General features: G+C 37.8%; 1 protein-coding gene across 3 annotated transcripts in view; it reads left to right on the plus strand.

Annotated features, from left to right (window-relative positions):
• The window catches only part of Hs3st5 (heparan sulfate-glucosamine 3-sulfotransferase 5), a 291,841-nt gene that overhangs the window by 39,542 nt on the left and 238,323 nt on the right, over positions 1–13,976 (plus strand). For 2 of the 3 annotated variants that reach the window (XM_029482552.1, XM_029482550.1), the window contains exon 2: positions 6,296–6,351. The exons of the other annotated variant lie outside the window; for it this stretch is intronic. The gene's annotated coding sequence lies outside the window, so the exon portion shown is untranslated. The remainder of the gene's footprint in view (positions 1–6,295; positions 6,352–13,976) is intronic. 3 annotated transcript variants of the gene reach the window in all.

Genomic DNA, 13,976 nt, shown 5'->3' on the forward strand with positions numbered 1-13,976 from the left:
AACCTACTTGGTCAGGATGGATGATTGTTTTAATATAAGTGCCTTTTAGGATTGATTTTGACATATAGCTAAGCCTTTGCCAGTGTTCCAATGGCCTAGGCAGTCCTTGAAGCTGACCCTGAGCTTGGAATTCAGTAAGAATGTTACCTATTCAGTAACACTCAAATTTACTTCTAGTAGAGACAGTGAAAATAATCGGGCATTACAATTTACTTGAATAGAGCTAGAAAGCTCAGGGCTAGTCTGCATAGTAATTACTTAGGACAATATAGCCAAATCACACCCAAACAGGAATACAAAATGGCCTAGGAAATGGGTGAGTTGTCACATGAAAGGGGTAGTAGAACTCCATGGTGCAGGTTTTTTCACTAGGCCCAGAGGAATAGCACAATCAGGCTTTTACTAAAGAACCCCTGGTGGTGGGTTTAACAATAGACTAGCCTTGCATCAGAGCATTCACCTGGCTCCTGTGTTTAGCAGATCTTTTTAATTAAGGGTTGTTCCTATTCTCAGTGGTAAACATGGCCTGGCTCCTGTCATCGTTTTATGTATGCATTCTTTTTTGTTTTGTGTCAATGTAACTTGGTGGATGTGTTCTCCTGGCTTTCTTGTTTTTCTTCTATATTAAAAGTCTGGTGTTCTTTTGGACAAAATACATTCAGATTCAACACTCCCTTGTGTCTGGGTCTGTTTGTCAATTCTCACCGACTCTGTGCCCATCTGTCTGAAACCCTGATTCCACAGGGATTGAGAGAGGCCAACTAGGCCCAGTCCATCCATGGCACTTCCTTCCTCCCTCCTTTCCTTCTTTCCTTCCTTCCTTCCTTCCTTCCTTCCTTCCTTCCTTCCTTCCTTCCTTCCTTCCTTCTTTTTAAACATTTGCATATGTAAGTATGTAAGTATCATTGTACTTTGCTTACACTGTTGTCTCCCCTTCTCCCTTGGTCCTCTTTCTAATTAGGAACGTTTTAAATAAGTTCAAACCTAATTCAGTAAGAGTAGTTTCAATGTTGTTGATCTATTGATAGATTGAGAAAGTATGGCATGTTCTTCCTATGAATAATAAAGACAGTATGACTTGGGCATGAGATGAAGAATTGAGGCTGAAGATGCAGCCCAATGCTCTCATGGCAAAGAAGAGCATGAAAATGGGACTGGAAAGAAGTTTTTGATCACTAAATCACTGAACTGAAGCTTATCCAGACTAATTTTTGTTTCCAGACACATATTACACCCCAAATATCGGCTCCATAATTTTTTGGTAAGGAGTTTTCATTATTCCCCATTGCTTTTTGGATGGTTTAATGTATTTTAGCCTGGCATCTATGTATCTGAATTATTGTCCTAGGTTTTACTTAAGTTGGAAGATGATTGATAGTTTAATTTTGCTTATAGCCACAGTGAAGAAATAAAGCCAGGTAACTCTATCATTTATAAACTTAAGCATGCCCTTCCCTTAGTATTTCTCACATGCTGCCATAATCCATTGATCACTTAATAATCATTTTCTGTGGCTCCCAGCAGGCCTTGGTTACTCTTACCTTGAAACGACATTTTGAAGATTATGTTGACTAAAATGAGTGATTATTCTTATGACCTTGTTTAACATATCTCACACACACACACACACACACACACACACACACGTGCTCATCTCCCATTAGATGAATACATACTCTAAAGTATAGCCTTCAGGATGACACTTTGGCAGGAATAACTCAAAACCATTCTGAAAAGTTCAAACACTGGCTAATGTTGGAGAGAAAAGCAGCAGCAGACAGTGTGGTTTGCAGCTTGGATAGCCAACTTAGTGAGTCACTGATGATATGGAAAGCCAACAAAAATCTAATGAATACACAGTGTCGTTTTAACATTGGGAATGGTGTTTAATTATCCATGAGGCTGCTTTTTCCTTTAAAAGATCCTTTTATGTCCTTGACTGCCCTTCCATTCTCCTAAACTTGGCAGACATACTTAAGTGGTGGTGAGTAGATAGTCGCCTTTATGGTCCTGGGAGACCTAGCTTATTCTAAATAGAGCCCCCAGGATGCGGTGGAGAACTCTGCCATATGGTCAGATCTTCTGGGATAGAAATGAGCAGGAGAGTCCTGAAACTGAGTTCAAGTTAAGGATTCAGCTCCAGATAGATAAGAATTCATATAGTATAGGGAGAATAGAGAATGACATATTCAGAATAAAGATGCCTTAAAAGTACACCCAAACCCTGAATACTGTGTTATTCTGTATTATTGGTGTTACCAAATATCTGATATAAAGGACTTAAAGATATAAAAGGTTCCTTTTGGCCTGTGTTCATAGGCAGAAGGCTGTTGCTTGTGGTGTGAGATGAGGAAATATATCGTAGTGGAAAGATTTATCAGAATGAAGCTATTCAGAGTCTCATGGTGGTCAGGAATAAAAGGCAAGGAGGAAGATTTAGGGATGTATCCTTCAAAGGCATGGCTCCAGCCACCTATTTCCTCAAACTTATTCCTACCTCTAGCCAGCATTCAGGTAACATTAAGTGATTAAACATACAAATGTTTTCAGCATTGTTGGAAGCTATCAACTGCTCAGTAGCACTATCAGAGTGACCTTAAAACAAGAGCATTTTGAAGGACAGTTCACATTGTACCCATAACAGGTACCAAGACTAAATACAGACTTTTTTAGTCCTGGGAATAGTTCCCTTTGAATCATACATTCATTGTTCATCATTAACTCACATGGACTGACTGAAAGCTTTTTTTTTTTTTTTTTATTTTTTTTTTTTTTTTATATGTAAGTACACTGTAGCTGTCTTCAGACACTCCAGAAGAGGGCGCCAGATCTCGTTACGGATGGTTGTGAGCCACCATGTGGTTGCTGGGATTTGAACTCTGGACCTTCGGAAGAGCAGTCGGGTGCTCTTACCCACTGAGCCATCTCACCAGCCCCGACTGAAAGCTTTTGACCACGAGTTCCCACCTGAGAAAATTAAAGCAACTTGTCCTCTTCTTTACCTCTCCCCAGTCCTGCTAATGCATATGTACAACCTTCAGAATGAAGATGACTTTCCAAGGAAAATCTGACCAAACATATTAGGGTCCCTCATCCATATCTCTAAGTCCACTCAAGTTCATTATAAAGATTAATCATCATAATTCTCATCTATGAAACTAGAATATCAATATCCCAAATCTTATTAGATTGTGATGACTAACTGGGTATTATAGGAACATTGATTTTGGCACTTCTGACATGCAATAAACACCTGTGAAAATTGCACGATGAAGATGGTAGCATGGATTTTGTTCTGTTATAACATTAACTTATTCAGAAAACTTACCAGGGCAGACTCTAGTAAATATTCTTCTCTATTGTTAAATGATTTCAGAAAAGGTAAAATAAAATGTACCTAGAATATGAGCCCTACTAGACATCTACATCTGAAATAAAAGAATAAATCAAGATCAATCACATATTTCTATTTTATTAAGATATTTTCCTCTAAAAAAGATAATTTATACTTTCTAACAAAGGGAAAATCACCTTAGTCAATCTTTGTCATTTAATGTGTCTGATTTTAGTCATTATATCAGCATACAAAGAGGGCTTGAGAGATGGCTCAGCAGCTGAGGACTGATTGCTCTTGCAAAGTATCTACGTACGTTTCCCAGTACCCATATCAAGTGGCTTAAACTCCAGTTTCAGGGCACCTTACTGCCTTCTACTAGAGTCCTGGCACCAATACACATGTGGTACACATAAAGCCATCCAGACAGACACATAAACAGACAAACAAACCATTTTCTAAACAACACACTAACTAATCAAAAGAGTTCTCAATTACTTTCAATTTCAATTGCTACTAATACACTAATATTTTACTTAAGAAAAGAAGGATAAGACTTTCTTGTAAGAAAATGGACTTTGTAAATAATCACACTCTTTTTAAATGAATGATAGGAAGTCATAGAAACATTAAGATTCTTAAAAGCAATGCTTCAATATTTATTGCCAGAATGTGTTAAACCATATTCACTCCTGTGACACACTGTGGCAGTTTCAGATCTGCTCCTCTAAACTCCTATTAGTTCACAATAGTATCTTATACATGCACATACCCATTGCATGCCCGTTGCTTTCTGTGATACTGCCAGGCCTAGAAGGAAGGCATCAACCACACTCATTCTGTTTCTCAAATCACAGTACTTTATCTACAGAGAGAACTTAGTAGATTCCTACAGAACTGTACAATTTGGAGCTATGAGTGTAATTTCAGAAAAATAATTTACTGAATCTATATTAAAAGACATGACACAAATATTCAAGGACATCTTTTCCCATGAGCAATATTTCTCTTGTCTTTGGGTTTTCAAATCTGGTTCCTTATTCCCTCGCTGAAATTGTCAGCATACAGATGCATAAGGCCACTCATGGCTTGCATGTTCCCATGACATTCTCCCCTAGCACAGATGAATTGTTTTAAGTGAGTAAAGTGGAGTTATGCAAAAAACAGAGCTGTTCATGTCCTGTGTTGTATTCTTCTTATTCAACTCTTGCTAACGCTGTACAGTGTCATAATTCTAATGTTTGCTGATCGGTTGAAGTAATGGCTAACCCTACTAGTGGCTAGTAGTGTTATCATGGAGAATCTAGGGAATGTCTCAAGCTGTAAAATATGAGAATGGGTTTCAACAAAGTTCCACTTGCTGATGCTTACCTTTAGTCAGATTCTTTGTGTATTTTTTTTTTCTCCAAAGAACCATGCACTCCCATCGCGTTGCAAAATATCTAGTTTCACTCAGTGGGCCAGGTTCTCTTACCAGCTCCCTCCCGGAGGCTCTAGAAACTGTCACTCTTCAGCCAGGGATGTCATTGATGAACATTTTTAGTGCAGAGTTTTGAAATTGTGGTGCCTTTTAAAACAATGCAAGACGTTATGCATCTGTTTCCATATTCCACTTGCTCATCCCCTTAAAGATCCTTTGTTTAAACTCTTTCCACCTGGTAAAGCTTATGGACTGCCAAGCTTACAAATGCCTGCTCTTGACTCTGCCTTGCACTTTGACAGAAGTGATAATATGTGTTTGCATTTACTGTGTAGATATTTTATTAGTAGCTTATAAGATTCTAATTATCTGGATTGTATGAGAGATCAAATGTTGCAGCAAAAGTATCTTTAATGCCAGGGCCAGAAGCAGGAGTACATGGGCTGGGGAGCAGGGCAGGGGGAGGTTATAGGGGACTTTCTGAGAAGAAACTAGGAAAGAAGATAGCATTTGAAATGTAAATGAAGAAAATATCTAATAAAAAAGGATACATTTAAGTTTCATTTTGGTGTTTACTATAGAGCTATATTTACCTGTTTACTTATCAGAAATATTATGCATAAATATACATGACCTATAGGCACATTAGTAAGTGTGAGCAATTATTCACGCATTAGCATTTCCTTTTTTCAGACAAGAGCACATGCAAAAAATTTAGCTCAATTGTTAATGAATCTTTTACTTGAAATCTACTTACCACCATGAGTCACTGTTCAGTAAAGACTGCTGGTAATCAGACTAAAATATAGTTAACATGGGTCAGTATTTATTAATAGTTGAGTAGCATATAAAGGCCTCTGTTATAAAAAATATTAATACAGTAGAGTAGTTTGTGAAGAGTGAGATAAACTTCTGTGAATTTTATACTTAAAAGTATAGGAAATCTAATTTGTGTAAATATATTTTCTGTGCTGTCAGAGTTCTACCCAGTACATTGAGAAGTACATGGCCATTTAGCCCTCTACTGTTTCTGCCTTTACGATCTCTTCTATGGTTAGCTACTTGGAGCACAGATACACCATAGAGGGAACTTCAAAATCAAATAGAAGTATATGAAACTGACACATGAGATTATTCAACTAAATGACCCCCTCTCCCAGATGTGTCTGTTTTATTTGCCACTTGATGCACACTTGAAAAAAGTTGTAAAGGAACCACTTGGATATGGTTTGGAAATCTCTAACAAGTAGAGTATGGCTGCATTTCTTTGCCTTTATACAATGATAGTTTTGTTTTCAGTCTAAGTTCTACTTGTCACACAGTCTGAAATATGACCGGTCTCTTTTTCATATTTTAAAATATTACTTATTAATATTCTTATTGTGATAGGTTAATATGTTGTGTTTATTAATATTCTTGTGTAGACATGGCATTATCAGCACAAATGTCACCTAGAAATTGTGTGGTTACGATTTTAAAAGTATAAACTGCAGAAGGGAACTGACTCACATCCATATCTACTCCTCCACCCCTGTTTGCAGATGACAGAGTCAGAAGACCCACAGAAGACACTCAGGATTTTTCAGACTCTGAAATGGTGAGAAGAAGTACATCTTTACTGTTTGTCAGTGCAGGAAAGGATGTGTGTGGTCCTAGGAAGAATGTGGTCTTATTCCATAGCAACTCATCTCTAAAGCAGCAGTAGTGAGAAACAGATACATCTGCTTCCTATATATGACTTTCATGTTCACTCCTCTGTTGAGGAAGTTCTAGCTAACCTGTACATGCCTGTAGCTGTGGCAGATTGTAGTGTGTGGTTCTCTGGTCTTAGACTTATTTCCCTTGCCCTAGTGAAGCACTTTGTCTCTTAGTGAAGAGACTTGAAAAGGGACAATGGAGAGTAGGTAATTATGATTTAAAATAGTCTTGCCACTCGTTTTTGTTTGTTTTTTTCTTTTTGTTTTGTTAACCTGCATCCTTTATTTTGTTAAATGTATCAATATGGGGAAAATGGGAGAATAAAAAAAAAAAAAAAAAAAGAGAGCATTCCTTGAATAAAAAAAGTCTTTGAGAATACAGCAGGAAGATGTACACCAGACATGGTTGTCTTCAGCTTTATATGCCCCAACCTCCAGATCCATCAGAAGTAAATATCTCTGAAGACAAAACACACACACACACACACACACACACTCCATTATTACAGTGCTAAGGGGACCAAGGCGCTGCTATCTGTCACATTTATAATAGAATTAAGAAGTAAGGTTAAGAAGCACTTGCAAAAGTTAAAAATGACTACACAGTCTCCTTATGCCTTTAGTTGTTAATATATTCCTTATCTACCAGTTAGGATCATTTTAATCTTCATTTTGGTGTATACTACAGGGAAAGCTGTGTTTTCTGTGTAGTTGTTTATCTGTGCTTTCTGAGTAGTTGTTCCTTAATGGGTTCTGGACATGTGCTCAGTTAGCATGCATTTCTTTTGTTCTCATAGTAACTCCATAATGATAGTATAGATATTTCTTTTTTTTTATATAAGAAAACAGAAACTTGCAAGATTTAAATCCTGGCATGTGTCAAAGCAGTCTCAAACCCAGAGCCAAAGCACTTGTCTACTAAGCTGATAAAGAGGCCTTGTGTAAAGTCTTCATTGAAGGCTCTGATAACAAATGTAGAATAAGAAACGGCTGAATTCTTAGCTCCTGGGCCTGGCATTATGGATCTCTTTCCCAGTGGCACCATCCATTCATCAGACATTCATATCAATCTTCCTATGAGACAGCCCACCTTTTTTCATCCTGTCCACAGGAGTGTTATAAGAGCTTCCTAATGTCTTGCAGAAATCAGGTTTCCCCTAGACATGGCACAGACATTATCTTATCTATCAGCTGGGGAAGTGGACTACAGGACCCGAGATTCAGTGTCTGTCTAACATTTGGCCTCATAAATATCTGTCAAATTAATGATTGACTTGACTTTGTTTCCTGTTCTTTCCATTGTATTCACTACTGACCTGCAGCTGCTTAGATGCTTAGAGCAATTACTCTATTAGGCCTTAACTGTGCTGGCGTACTGACAGGTGAAGACAAAACAAGAACTCTGTTCAGAGCTTGGCTAGCTCCCTTGTATGAAACATACATGACTGTGGCCCTGTTTAATTAGCCTGCTGTTTGCTCCTGAGCCAAGATCTCTGACACCACACATGCAATTAGCAGTAGTGCTAAGGCACTGAGTGTCACAGTGGGTGGACTGAACACATGATTCCCATCCTCTCCAGAGGACAGGCCTGTCAGTCTGCTTCTAGGGGGCCTGAGAATGAGTGTCCATTGACAGTTACACAGAGAGAAATGCTCTGATGAGAACCAGGTCCCCAGCGTCAGGCATGAAGTTGAGGTCCCCCGGTTTGCCTTTACACTTGCTCCTTGATAATGCCATCAGCAGGACCAGAAGAAAAAAAATAAAACTGGATCATTTGCAACACTGTTTTGATGGTATCTTTTTCATGAATATTAATGTCTTGCAATTAAAAAAATGAGTCACACAGTATGATACATAAGGTATCTCATTTTAATATTTTTAAATATCCTTAGTAGATATGGCAGTATCAACATAAATATCATCTAGATATTGTCAAGTTATGATTTTTAAAAATAAAAATAAGTGGATTCCCAACAAGCCGATATTTCAAAAGAGAAAATAGTTAGCATCTGCTCTGGGAGACCATCTGGGATTTAAGGCTCTTTGAACAATGAAGGATTCTCAGTAGTGTCAGTCCTCCAAAGACAAAACTGTCCAGAAGCAGGAGATGGAATGAGAACCTTGAGAGAGTGGAATCCCTCTAGGCTGCACTGCTCTGTGTGATCCCCTGTATCAGAGTCCAATTTCAGTTTGATCTGCATCAGAGGGGCATAATTTGTTAGAGAAATTGCAGGAGAGAACTTCAACTGCTTAAGACCCTTTCTATGATGGCTCTAAAGTGGCATTAAATTCTCCATTTAGACCTGACCAACCACCAATTATTTAGATGCTCAGGAAGAGAGGAAGAAAGAAGGAAAGAAAGAAAGAAAGAAAGAAAGAAAGAAAGAAAGAAAGAAAGAAAGAAAGAAAGAAAGAAAGAAAGAAAGGAAGGAAGAAAGGAAGGAAGGAAGGAAGGAAGGAAGGAAGGAAGGAAGGAAGGAAGAAGGAAGGAAGGAAGGAAGGAAGGAAGAGAGGGAAGAAGGGAGGGAGGAAGGGAGGGAGGGAGGGAAGAAAGAAAAGCTAAGGAAGGTAAAGAAAAAAGAAAAGAGAAGGATAAATACAAAAAGGAAAGAAAAGAGATAGGAACAAAACAGTCCAACTGTTTCCTCTGCCCTGCAGGGAAAACAATAGCAAGTTCTTTTGGTAGAGGTTACTCTGTACTAGCTGATTCACAGTGTTTAGTGTCTTTCAAAGGATGGCTTTTGGTTTGTTAATTAGATTGTACAAATGTAATTACAATAGAAACAAAAACTGTGTGGTGTTTCCTCTGTAGTGAATCCTTTTGGACTAGTAGGCTAGCGTGGCATTTAAGGAAAGATGCCATTTATAACTGTGCTGTGCCTCAGTGAAAACTGAGGAAATGGTGTCCCTGCACCGTAATGGTACAGCCGTCCCAGTTCTCCACACTTCTATAATGATTACTATAAAAGAAGTTTTATCACCTTTCATTCCTCATACAAGCTACAATGCTTGCTATTATACTCCCTACAGGGCAGTTTTGTATTTAAAAACTGTGATCAAGAGAGCAACCAGAGCATAAAGCATTTAGCTTTGATATAAAAGCCCATAGGAAAGTAGTTTGCAACCTGCAAACTATATCTTGGTTAAGCTTTCTGATTTCATTGATTACAAAGTATAAAATCTGTACATACAAATAGTTCTCTGGGAGGAGCTTAGTGACAGAGAGTTCTAGGACATACTGTTCTTCACGACCTTTCTGAGTACAATGCATAACATGCATTAATCTCATCAGCGAGAAATTACAGCACAGATTGTGACTTCATCTGAAGAGCTCTAAGAAATGGGGTCTCTGCATATGGCCTCAGGCAGGATCAAGGGGCTAAAAATGGGGGACACAGTTGGTGATTAAATCCAAAGTGCTTTTATACTGGCTGGAGCCATTTAAAAATAGCAAGGAAAAAGAGATGGGTATGATGTCTGGAGATTTTGTCTTTAATTTAAATACGAATATCCAAAGCAATTTTCTCCTCTTGAATTATTGGCTCTACTCTCTGCCGATTTGGAAGCAGCTATGGCATCACTTTTCCTACCCAAGGAAAATTTATAAATAGCCCTGATCAGTGCCCAATGTGAGTTCTCTTTTTAGCTGGTGACTGAATTGTCTTTGGAGTGTATATTTTTAGTGTAAAAATGCAATACGATATTGCCATCCTGACTATGGGCTATATTTGAAAATGTGTATGTTCCAGATTGAAACCTATAAGAGAATGTTAGTGAGAAAAGTCGAGTCCATGATAAAATATATTCAGTCATCCATTTGAGTACTCCATCAGTCTTGTTTACTGAAGAAGTACTGTATGCTGTACTATTCTAGTCAGTTAAACATAATTCTCTGTCTCAATAATTAAGCAAATTATTTAGACTACAAAGTTCATAGTGCAGTCTGTGTCCTTCAGGAACTGTAGATCTTTGCGTACAAAGTGGAGAGAAAGAGACCTTATTGATGCCACCTCCAACAGGACAGGACACAAGAGTCACCACCATAACAATTAATTGGTTTCATTATTTGACTACAAATTATATCTAGTACTCTGGTCATCTTGGGACATATTCTGGAAAAAGTTGGAGTAACGGTAACATAAATGCCTTCTCCACGAAACCTTCAGTGGTCTATCCTATTACAGATAACTATGACTCAGTTAACAAACATGTTGCACATCTGGATCTAGGTCTCTGCCTATCCATCCTGTCTCAGTATGGCAATTCAGGGCTCTAAGAACAAGTGGTCAGAGATATAGGAAGTGAAAATCATGGGTCTATGTCCTTCTGTTTTAAAGAAAGGCAACGTCTCAGAAAAGAATGCTTTTAGGGACCTTGTTGTGGCATGTGTCTACTTAGCTACATACCAACATACCAGTGTTATGGTTTTTTGTTTGATTGTTTGTTTGTTTGTTTGTTTGTTTTAAGAACCACATCAATCCTGAATATAATCGCAGCGATTGGTAGATTTTATGTACAAAACTAAATAAACTGGACCACTGCACATATTTTCTGATTTGAAACACATCCAGTGGATTTTGTCATTTAGCAAATGCCCTTGTGGGTCCCTATTGCTACTCACCAAATGCTGCTCCACTGCTGACTTCACTATTGCTCCACATTCCTTAGCAAGGATGATCAATGGTTCTAAAGACTGATGTGTGCATCCTTTGTATCACATATTCCTGAAGATGCCTCTGGTAATTCTCAGCTTTCCTAAGTTATATAGGATTGGATGAGTTTCTCTTATTGACCATGCAGATGTAACTGCATGCATGTATGTACATTGGAATAAAAGTTTCACTTGTTCTAGTGTCAGTAGAAGAGTATTTCGAGGACTATTTCCTGGGGATTTTTTAGGTGGGAACTGGTTAGACACTAGCACAGGGGAAATGTTCACATTTCAATATTAGCATACAATTAGTTTTACTTGGTGGGGATGGGAATGTCTTTTTTAGATGTAGGATATTGGAGTAATCAGACAGTTGGTCAGTTCTGCCATTGCCATGGTGATTTCTGTAGGCCTAGAGAAGAAGGCTCTTGACTTGGACACATGTTAGAGAATCAGGTGTGTCCTTTTTGTTTAGGTCTCCAGAATCACACCATGATGGAAATAGACAAACATTAAGTTTCTTATTCATCCAGATGCTGTCTTGCCTATTGCTGTGGTAAGACCCTGCACAATGATACATAGAGAAATTCACACTGAATCATATGGATTTTAGATGGTTGTGACTATACCAATGGCAGCCTCATTTATTTTTTTTAAAGATGTCATGGCATATGTTCACTGTATAGTAATAAGTTTCATCTGATATGTCATTCCAGTATCTCCTATACTTTGCCCATCTTCATACCATATTGTCCTGTCCTGTCCACTGTTTTTAATAATAATTCCTTTGTACTTCTGTGTCATATTTATATGTGTACATAAAATAAGTTAAACCTATAGTATAGAGTCTTATGTGGGAAGGTTGTGTCTACATCACCTGCATAGGCACTGAATGAGGTGAGAGGCTCTCAAAGCTAAGACATTGAGAAAGATAATCGGCATTTCTATAACCAAATATTTTCATTTTTCAAATAAAAATAAAGATGATAATCTGTTTGATAAAATTAAAGATATATAAATAATTCAGAGCCAAGACTGGTTTGAAGTGAATGTTCAATATTGTTAAAGTTATATTATTACTATTCATGTAGAAGAGATTAGCTCTCAAAGTAACATTAAAAGTGATCATTTGAGGCTGGGCAGTGGTGGCGCACGCCTTTAATCCCAGCACTTGGGAGGCAGAGGCAGGTAGATTTCTGAGTTCGAGGCCAGCCGGCTCTACAGAGTGAGTTCCAGGACAGCCAGGACTGCACAGAGAAACCCTGTCTCAAAAAAACAAAAAAGAAACAAACAAAAAAAGTGATCATTTGCTTCTTTTTTAATGGTGTGATTTTCCTAATGTGTCTAAAGTATATATGAATACAGCTTGCAAATGTGATTTAAATAGAGAACAAAAACTAATACTTAGGGTAGAAATACTTTTGTTCCATTCACCTTTAATGCCTTCTGAAAAGAAGTTACTGTGCATCACCCTGATATTTGTTTCATTTTTATTTTTCTTCTCTGTGCTGCAATATTAATTAATAAGATCTCAACAGCTCCACAAGGGATTGTTAGTGAGCAAAAATGAAAGTTTTATTTAAAAAAAAACATTACATTCTGTATTTATATATTATTTTGTGTAGAAGGCAGGAGGAGCACATGCCATAGCGCAGATGTGGCAGTCAGATGAAAACAGGCAACAGCTGGTTCTCTCCCTTTCCAATCCAAGGATTATATCAGGCCATGGAGTTTGGTAGCCTTTGCCATCTAAGCCAGCTCATCCATCTACTCCCAGGAAGAAAGCATTGTAATGAATAGTAAGCCATCTGACATATAAGACATCAGTTATTTGGACTTTCTACCTTGCTTTCTAAAGTTAAGTACATACATATTTATTTTAACTTGAAGTAAGGCACAGAAAAATGTAAAACAAAAAATTGTCAGATTAAGGAAAAAATATTAACTCTTTGTTGATTCAAGGTGCAACAATAAAACAAAAGAATCAAAATCAGCAATTAATACACTTGACTGAAAAGAAACACAGGTTCCTTTCTGAGAGAATGACCACATGTCTATTGTGTTAAGCAAATTAAACAATACAGTATGATGTATTTGGCTAATACCCATTGAATTATTTTCAAGTACTATGTTGAGAAGAACTCTTATTGTGAAGATTCCACTTTGCAGAAAGTCTAAAACTGCACAGCACATTGTCTTGACTAGACTATGGTGCTGTCAAGCAGGTCTTAGAGATGACTCATGTGACCATTGATGGAAATCCCCATGTCTCCCTCTTCTTTGAGGCTGTAGACTACTATGCTACTTTATGATGCTGGGAGTCTGACTGTTGGGTTAGTTCTATCAGTGGAACAATGAAGTGCTTATGTTTCTATAACTTGTTTATTTCACTTAGTATGGCCTCCTCAAGGTTCACTATGATGTCACCAATGAAAGATTTTCTCTCTTTTTAAAAGCCAAATAACATTAAGATAGTGTAAGTGTGTGTGAGAGTGTGAGTGTGTGTTCAAATTTGTGTGTTGTAATTGTATGGTGTATGTTTATGTTGTGAATTTGTGTGAGTTTGAGAAATGTGTATGTGAATGTCAGTCAGTGTGTGTGAATGTCAGCGTGTGTGAGTATGAGTATTGTTGCGAGTGGGTGATGTGTGTTTAAGGTGTGTGTGTGTTGTACATGTGTGTGACTGCAAGTATGTGAGAGAGAATGTATATGTGTGTGTGTGTAAATGTAAGTGTCTGTGAATATGTGTGTGAATGTGTATACTGTGAGTGTATGGTGTATGTTTAGGGGGTATGTGTATGAGTGTGTGTGTGAGTGTGTGTGTATATGTGTGTGTGTATGTGTGTGTGTGTGTGTGTGTGTGTGTGTGTGTG

The sequence above is a fragment of the Mus caroli genome, chromosome 10, assembly GCF_900094665.2.
Source record: "Mus caroli chromosome 10, CAROLI_EIJ_v1.1, whole genome shotgun sequence".
Classification (NCBI taxonomy): domain Eukaryota; kingdom Metazoa; phylum Chordata; class Mammalia; order Rodentia; family Muridae; genus Mus; species Mus caroli.